At 47.2% G+C, this 9,358-nt stretch overlaps 1 protein-coding gene across 2 annotated transcripts in view; it reads left to right on the top strand.

Annotated features, from left to right (window-relative positions):
- Positions 1-253: 253 nt before the first annotated feature.
- Positions 254-9,358, top strand: part of Scml4 (Scm polycomb group protein like 4) — an 84,177-nt gene continuing 75,072 nt past the window's right edge. Inside the window, exons 1-2 of one of the 2 annotated variants that reach the window (XM_050120573.1) lie at positions 254-652; positions 703-865. The gene's annotated coding sequence lies outside the window, so the exon portion shown is untranslated. Of the gene's footprint in view, positions 866-9,358 lie in introns of both variants that reach the window. The other variant, XM_050120572.1, reaches the window with a different exon arrangement.

Below are 9,358 nucleotides of genomic sequence, written 5' to 3'. Positions count from 1 at the left end.
CTGTTGGCATTGTTCTCTTTTTCTTTTTGCCCAAAGCCAAACACTGGCCTTGTCAGGTCACTACAGTCTTATAAGCTTGGTGTGGCCCTCACTGCTGCAGGACTGGGACAAAGAGATGATGTTACAGTGTGGTTTCTATGGCAACAGAGGAGGAGTAATGAAAACTGAAATGTAGGAAACACCCATTCTGACAATTGTGACATAATTCAGTTTGTTACGAGGAAGTAACTATCCAAGAGGCAGAAGTGTCACTACCTGGCAGCTCGTGTTGACGAAAAGCTGCGCGGTGCATTTATCTCAGTTGGGCTGTAAATAGGAAAGAAACACCACACACGCACACACACACGCACACGCACACACACACACGCACACACACACTCAGAGCCCTCGCTTTCTGCATGTAAAATGTGTGTGTTCTTTAGAAGCCAGTGGTTGGCTGGTTTTCCGGACATGATGTGGTTGAAGCTGTCATCGTAATGGAAATTCACTGCCGTAGCTATGGTAAATCGAGTGTTCTGCCTGTGCTGAATGCATTAGTCTAATGAGATGTTTGCAGCGGCGAGCAGGGCTGTTGGAGACTAGCTGTGAGCAGTAGCACACGGGTGGAAGCTAGCGTGTGCAACACTGGGGTGCTTGTGTAGCATGCACACAGGTGGAGGATAACGCGTGCAACACTCGGGCGCATGTGGAAGAGGCACACAGGTGGAGGATAACGCGTGCAGCACTCGGGCGCGTGTGGAAGAGGCACACAGGTGGAAGATATCGTGAGCAGCACTCGGGTGCACATACAGGATATTACCTGTCTTCTAAGCCAACACTCCGACCCGATCAACACCCTGATCAGGGCTCTGGGATCAAGCTGTAGGTAAGGGAGATGCGGGCTGGAGGGTGCGCGTGATACGGGTCCTTTCCTTTGGGCTGTCAGCACAACAGGTTACCTGCTTCAGTTTATTTGGGAGGGTTTGCATGCCTGCCTCCGTGCTAAAACTACTGAGCCCAGCGGGTAAACTTCAGATCCTGAGATGAAAAATACAATGTTTGATTTCTCAACTCTATCTCAAAGGAAGATGTAATATAGAAATAGACAGTTTATATGTTTTAGGTATGGACACATTTACCTCTCTTTATCACTGCATATAAATATGTGCAAAATTTTTTAGTTTTTCAAACATGAACCCAGACAACTGTTTGCATTTTTTCCTAATAATAATTTGGCTTTGCTTTGCTTTGTTTTTACTAATTTTAGAACTGTAGTATGTTTTCGGTTATAAATATTTACCTTAAATTTGTTATTAAAATTGGTGTGTTACAAACATATATCAAAGCATTTGTTTTGTTAAATTTTATTTGCTCATTTTTGAATGTCTCAGATGGAATATTTCGTGCCTTTGTGTCGGTTGCTAATTTACCAGTCATAGGTGAGGCTAGATATTAATTGCTAGTTGCTGCTATTAGTATTTTTTTTAAGGAGGGAAACCCCAGGTTAGTCTGGAATGGTTGGAGTTTCCCCAAAACTCAAAGACTAAGTCTCCTCCTTCCCAGGCGTGGCACTGTGTGACCTGAACCGTCTTCCACTTGTCTTCCCGCAGCCCTAAGAGTTGCCTGCAGGTTGCTTGCTAACAGACAGGAGCAGAGGGTAGGGGTGTGGTGGGGAGCAAACCTTTTTTACTCATCCTTGCTGGGTTTGAGTCAGAGGAGGCTTGCTGTGCTGTCTTTCTAGGGTCGTGACATTTATCAGGAGGGACAAACCATCAAACAGCTCTCTGACAAAGTGGCTTTGTAGCTGGGATACTGGAAAAGTAATCTGGGCCCTTCAGAACCGACAAGTTTGCGGTGGGCTCTGTTTTTAATTCCGCTCCCAGTTAAGGAACTTTATTGAAGAGCGAGAGGCATAGTCACCTTTCCCTCAAGACTTTCTTCTCATAAACAAAATAAAACAAAACAAAAGAAAACGGAATGTCTGGAGTGAAAACCTGAAAGTGTAGAAATTGCTGTGAAGGACACAGCGCATGATCTGGACAGAGTGTTGCGGGGGCCTTGCATGTGTGCTGCTTTGATAGAAATGCTCGATCCAGTGAGGATCAGAGCAGCAGCTACGGCGTGACAATTGCCTAGAAAGCCAGCACTGAGTGACCATCATCCTGCAGCTCAAAGGTGAACCTAGATGTCCCCCACACAGAAGTTGCTTGGTGACTTTCCAATCTACTTTTCAAGTACAGTTGTCAACAATTTTTCAAACATAATTTTACTCCTGTTGCTCTTAAGATTGCGAATGGGGAGAGAGGAACCTTCTCCAAGAATCTGTCCACTTTGTAGAATCATAAAAGGAAATAAAGATTCCCACAAATTCCCAAATTTTATTTGTTCTCTACATTTAAATTTCTCACCCATATCACCAAAATTACTTTTATTTTATTCTTAAAAGATGTTTCTGAGCAGTAACAAGACAGGAAAGCGACGAGGGGCGCGCAGCTTCCTGCGTGCTGTGGTGTTTTCAGCAAGTGAAACCAGCTGTAGTTTCACTTTCTGGTCCTGGTGGTGGGGGTGAGGGTTGGAGGTCACAGAGAGCAGCTTCTGGGAAAGGAGCCAAACCCAAATGCAGCCACTCCCCGACACACACGCACTCCTGCTCTTTGATCTTGACAACTCAAACAAGCAAGGACTTTCAATATCTTCAACACTGCTTGCTTGTGATAAAGATTCTAACAATACCCGAAAGGACAAAGACAGACGCTTAACTTTTTTGGAAAACTCATGACCGGTTCTCCCCAAACCTTTCATAATGTGGTAGCTTTCATTTGTTTCCTTTTAGTCTTAAGGTTTCATCTCAAATGCTTGATTGCAATAAGTTTAAGGAAATACAACAGGGACTGCTCCCTGACAAATAACTTCTCTGTTGGAAAGCTGGGCTGTTGGAAACAAATTCGGAGCTTTCCTTGGGTCTGCACTTTTGTAAGACCCAAGGGCTTCTCTCACTCTCTCTCCCCGTCTCCTTCTCCCTCTCTCTCTCTCTCTCTCTCTCTCTCTCTCTCTCTCTCTCTCTCTCTCACACACACACACACACACACACACACACCTGTGACACATACTTTGGAAGAGCATTGGTTGAGCGCAGGCAAAGGACAGAATTCAGAGTTCCCTGGGACCTTTGCTCTCCCTAAGTCAGAACCCCCAAAAGCCTCAGCATCCCAGGATCCCTAGGCAGCACTGTGGCGCCTTGGGACTTAACATTCCGACTTCCTCCCGTTTCATCCCTTACATTTTGCTTGGGAACGAAGATGAAGACTACCCTTACCCCCGTCTGGTCGTCAAGGACTGTTCATGGCTTCCCTATTTCAGGGGTGATGCTGTGAGAGCTATCTCCCCGCAGGAGAGACTATTGATGGGCAAATTCAGTATTCCAGAGAGCTTTTTGAAAGGCTTCCTTGGGTTAGTTTATGTCTTAATCCTGAAGTCTCCCAAGAGATGTTGAGATTTACACATTTCCCCTTCTTTAAAAATGTTTTTGCTGCTTTCAAAGACAGGTGAGGAGAGATGGGGAATTCAAATGATCCCTAGGAGGATGAAAAATCAGATGGTTTGGTACAAATATAATGTAACAGAAGCCGCCAGGGTGTCTAGTAAATTACTCTAAATTTTAATTAATGAGACACAAAAGCCATACTACCAGCTTTAAAAATTACCCTTTTATCAATAAGGTGATAATTAACTTTCTCTAGAATTAGCGATTCTCTGAGCTCCGGGCAGTATGCCGCCTGCTAAGTTCTTTGGAAAGCTGCCAATTTTTAACAATTGGTCTTTTGGCAAACCTAGTGGTTTTTAATTCAAATATCTATTGTGGCATTTTCAGTTGTGGCTCAAAGACCATTAAGATCACTCAAATCCTGGCGAAATTTCTGAGACCGAGAGTTCAGAATGTTTGGGTTGCATTTGAATTGGTTACTTTCTTTTTCTTCACTTTCTCAGGGCGTTTCTGTCTTTTCCTCCCCAAACTCCAGTGTCTGTAGGAGTGCAGTCTTCTGGCTGCAGGCTGCTGGGAGCTTTAGTGACTGATCTGGTTTGCAGGTGCCTGCACAGCCGCAGGTTCGTTCTTGTTGGGTTTATTTTATCTTGGTTTCAGTTCTAGTGTGTGTGTGTGTGTGTCCTGTCTCCCACCCCTGTGTCTTCCCCTGCATTTCAGCAAGCTTGCACTGGTGGGGGGGGGGGCTGTCATCAGATGCAAAGATTTAGATGGAGACTTGAGGGGAAGCTCAGGCCAGAGACCTTTTTGGTTGTGTCTAGTTTGCATTTTAGTTGATTTACCTAAAGTGATGGTTATGGGTTGCAGGAACCTAGTGCTCCCCATCTCAGGGGAGGTTCCATCAGAACCACACACGTCATACCTCACACAACACACACACACACTCACACATGCACACACACTCACACACATCACACATACACACATTCACACACATCACACACACACTCACACATACACATACATTCATATACACACACATCACACACACTCACACATATCACATCACACAACATACTCACACAATCACACTCACACACTCACACACATACACACATTCACATACATCACACACATACTCACACATACACATACATTCATATACACACATCACACACATACATCGCACACACACACACACACACACTATTTTGGTCAGGCTGAGGTGCTAGTGTTAAGGTCTAGGCAGGCAGTTCTCACTGAGACAAAGATGCCCCTTAGCCAGATGTGTGTGATTCGGAGGAGCCCTTTAGCCGCAATTAAGGAGACAGTGCTCCTCATGTTGTGGGGGTGGTTACAGCCTGGGTTACTCCTTTGGGGAAGAAAGAAATTCATCACCCAGGGGCAGTCCTGAGTTTGTGCTCAACTACATAGTCACTTTCCAGTGTCCTGGTGACACCCTGAAGCCCGGGGAGTGTGTCCTTGGCTCTGCAAGCAGGCCGCTGTCTCTTTCACCCAGACATCATCCCAGGGCATCATGTCTGTAAGGAGAAAACCAGGATTAAACACAAGCGGTGTTTTTCCTGAATGTCCTCCAGTCACGCGTGTTCTCAGAGTGTCTGTGTCTGAGACTCTGCTGTGGCACTGGCCTCGAAGCCAGCCTGGGATGGCCTCAGGATTTGAATTTTGTTTTGCCTGGCAGCTGTGAATGGGAGAAGTGGAGAGAAAACACATGGTAGAAGTCAGCTGTGGGGCCTCATGCTTTCGATTCTGGAAATGAGATTAGAAGTTTATTTAACTAAGAGATCCCTTTGGGCCTAACCATTTCTGGACTATTACATCTTATGCAAGACTCATTCTTTATGTGCCTATGTATGTGTATGTCCATGCATGCATATGTGCACTTGTGTTTTGTGGAAGCCAGAGGTTACTATCAGGAGATGTCCTTAATAGTTATCTAGCCTTTTTTTTTTTTTTTTTTTTTTTTGAGGTCTCTCTTGAACCTGGATCTTGTTGATTGTCTAGATGGCTGGCCAGTAGGCCCTCGGAAGTCTCCTGTCTCTGTTTCTCTAGTGCCTGGATTCCATGCTTGCCCACGGTGCCTGGTCTTTCATGGGCTGTGGGCAATCCAATGGTTCTCATGCTTACTCAGCAGGTCGCTTCACCGAGTGGACGGAGGCATCTCCAGCCCTGAGCCTCATCCTCCTTTTTGGCTTTGCAGAAGAGAGGCTGGCTTCCTGCCCTCACCACTGCTAGGCTCAACTGCCGTCCCATTTGGGAAGGTGAGGAGATGTCAGCTCTATCAGACCATGAACCGTGGAAATGCTGGGTATTCCAGAGACAGCGGCCGAGATTACTGTAGAAGGCTTTGGGTGTGGTGTGCTGATCAGTACAGTACGCCCCCTGGGGCAATCGGTTTCTGTCATTTTTCAGCCTGTGATCATTGGCCTGGTTCATGCTATCTCCATTTGTCACCCATACTGGAATGTGCCCTGAGATTTAGGGTTCATCCAGTAGCTGGCTGCTGGTGCATTGCCCCTTCTATTAGGAATTTTCCTTCTTGGTGCCAAAATATTCTGGAGTCTACTTGAGCGCATCTCTTCCACTGTCTAGTTTGCAAGAAAGAATCAAGTGGAAGGTTAAACAACCTTTGGTGTCTGGATTATAAATAAACATAGAAACAGCAGGACAAACCCGTAATGTTTCAGTCACCACCCACAGTGTGAAGATGTAGCTCTTGTTTGTTTGTTTGGTNAAAAATAAGAAATACAGAGAAAGATCAAGCAAGGTGTTAGGAGGGCTCGCTCTCAAGGCTATCTCCAGATACGAGATTTGCCTAGGGCATCAGGTCCTCTCTGGACTGCTGATTGCCAGGGGGACCACCTGGGGCTTCGCTCCAAGAAGCTCTAACCCCAATCCTTCAGCAGGCAAAAGCCAGCGCAGAGGCATTTTTGTCACTACACAGCAGTCACTGCTGTGGACGTGGCATTTGGTGGTGGTGGTGGTGGTGGTGGTGGTGGTGGTGGTGGTGGTGTGTGTGTTGCTATTGTCTTTGAGACAACGTCTTACTATGTGGCCTTAGCTGGCCTGGAACTTGCTCTGTAGACCACACTGGCCTTGAACACATAGAGTTCTGCTTGTCTCTGTCTCTGGGGTTAAATATATGCACCACTACACTCAACTAGCTTTGGTCTGGAGTGTCCATTACATAATAAACAACAAATACTTAAATAAAACAAGGAGTAGGGTGGGGTTATATCAGGGATAGATGTGGACATAGTTCATTGGTCCCCAAGTGAGAAGCAGTACAGGCGTGTGTTGCTTTAATGAGAGCAAATGAGGAGAAGTTCTCTTCAGAGATGAGAAGTGAGACATTCAGTTTAGGCTGTGACGCTGATGTGTAGGAAGCCTGGATGCTGGAGGCACTGATGGCACAGAGGGAAGTTCCTTTCTTGTCTCGCCTTCCCTTTTAGGTGGGGGCCACTTGGCACAAGTCCGGCAAAGGGGAACACAGCTGAAGCTGTTGGGAGGGAGGGCAGCGTGAGGAGAAGGTACACTCAGGAAGGTTTGCTTCGTGTGTGTGTGTGTGTGTGTGTGTGTGTGTGTGTTCCTAGCATGGGCCCACATGAACCTGAATTCCTACTAACTGGTTTGAGACCAGGATAGTGAGAAAAGAAATTAATACTATGAAATGCATATAGCTATTGCTGTATTTCATATGAAACATGTATAGCTATTTTGGGGCATAGCTCAGGTCATTTTTATAACTATATTTGGCACTTTCAAGGCTGAAGAGAAAAATATTTAGAAACCTATTATGGGGAGGGGGCAGAAACCCTACTAATTTCCTTAAGACCAGAGGGGGCCTGGCTGTTCCTGGCTGATGTTAGCTGAGAGCACTGTGAGTTACCAGTTAAAGGGATCCAGGCCCGACTTAGGCTGGGGTTTCCTTCCTCTTGATTGCAACCCCTCCCAGGCTCCAGGGTTTTCTCTCTCTTCCCTGAACACAGATAATGGATGGACTAAGAAGAATCTTTGTGGGAACCACAGGTCCAAGTGAGCCCCCAATTTTCCAGCCAGCCCACTCTGTTTTAGTGGTTAGAAAGTTAAAAATAGCAATTGAAACAATTCTCTGGAGGGACAAAAATGCTGGATCTGAAGGAAGAGTTAAAATTCAAGAACTTTAACCTGAGCCCTTGTCCTCTGGCAAACCCCAGACACCCAGAGGGGTGTGAGCTGAGGGTCGGCCTCCCAGAAGGGCTCCGCCTCTGCCTTTCCCTTGTTAGGATGCTCCAGTCATATCCCAGGGCGTCTTTTCCTCCAGGATTCCCAGTTTCCTTTTCCAGCAACTTCTCTCTCTTCTTGAGACTCACGTTTGTCCTCAGAACTGCATAGGGCTGATCTGCAAAGCTACATAGACTCTGGTTCCCAAAAGCCAGTTGACTGCCTACACTTGGGTCCTGGGCCTGAAAGGAGGCACCCTTGAAGGTTCTAGAACTTCTTTTCCTCCCTAGAGACGGTTCTCTTCGTCAGTCCTCACTGCCAAGGTGGTTTAGAGGAAGCAGAACTCTGAAATGGACCTAGCAAGTGCTACGGCAACAGTGACAAGGTGACACTTGCGTCTGTGGAGATGAAGGGTGATTCTGCACATACCTGGTCCAGTCCGCTTAGGACGCCAACACACGAGGGGCTGTTTGGACCTGTCACACAGAAGGGGACGCTGAGCCTTCCATGAAATGGCTTGCCGAGGGTCATGTGGCTGCGTGCAGTCTGCTGCCTTCCCCCGTCTGAACAGCGGGCTGGGCATTTTGCCCACAAGGGAGAGAAGAAAGAGCTCTCTCATGCCCAGAGCCAGCTGCTCCTGCTCGGCCAGGCTGAGTTGGTCCAAGAGGAAACCACTTGCTGCCTTCCCTCTTGGAAAGGCAGTCTGGGCACAGAAACCTTGTTTGCAAAGCGGAGAGCCCTCACTCCTCCCCCTCCCCGCCCCCCTTTTCTTTTACAAATACTTTTAACGCTCTGGTTACAAGCCTGAAGTAAAATTCCTAGGTAATATTACCCACCCACACCCACAATCTTAGGTTAGGCCATCAGCACATGCGGTCATCACTGAGACGGAGGCAGAGAGCGAGGGAGGCAGAGCAATCCCGAACCCTTGCGGGTGCAGTACAGGTACTGCCGGACGCCTGCCACCAAGAGCGCCAGGGCAGACTACAGCTGCTAACATGAACGAACTGCCCTTGCTGCTGGTCACATGATTTTCTGAACTGGTAAACTATTGCAATTTGGGACAAAATTCAAAGCGGCCTGCCTTCAATCTGTGCACCAGTTACATTCCTGGACAGTAAACACACACGCACACGAGGTCAGGGTACGGCTTGAGGGTGTCCCCAAGGTCCATGGGCTGGGAGCTGGGTCCCTAAGGGGGTGCATAGGTAGAGGCATCATTAAGAAGTAAGGCCTAGAGAAAGTGGTTAAGTTACCAGGAGAAGTGCTTCTCCCTCCCAGCCAAACCACGCTAGTCCCCTCTAAGGGCACCCGTGGGCCACGCCTCTCTCCACCGTTGTTACTCTCCGTCAGCCCTTAAATGTCTGCTTAAGAGCACTTGCCACCCTGGCTGAGGACCTGGGTTTGGTTCCCAGGACCCACACAGGCAGCTCACGTCTATCTATAACTCCAGCTCTAGGGAATTCAATGCCCTGTTCTGATCTCAGAGACCAGGCATACACGTGGTGCACACAGACACATGTGCAGGCAATACACTCTGCATGTAAAGTAAAATAAATAAATAAATAAAAGCCTCAGTGAATATTCCCTACACTGCTGACCTATCATAAGCCACAAAGTTCTTACTGCAGCGCAGATCTCTGGGACCCAGTGAGAATGTCCCTTCCAGGCAAT

Source organism: Alexandromys fortis, unplaced genomic scaffold (assembly GCF_014885135.2).
Source record: "Alexandromys fortis isolate MF-2015 unplaced genomic scaffold, M_Fortis_MF-2015_v1.1 scaffold_175, whole genome shotgun sequence".
Taxonomy (NCBI): Eukaryota; Metazoa; Chordata; class Mammalia; order Rodentia; family Cricetidae; genus Alexandromys; species Alexandromys fortis.
The sequence above is the reverse complement of the archived record's forward strand: the minus strand, read 5'-3'. Positions and strand labels throughout refer to the sequence as shown.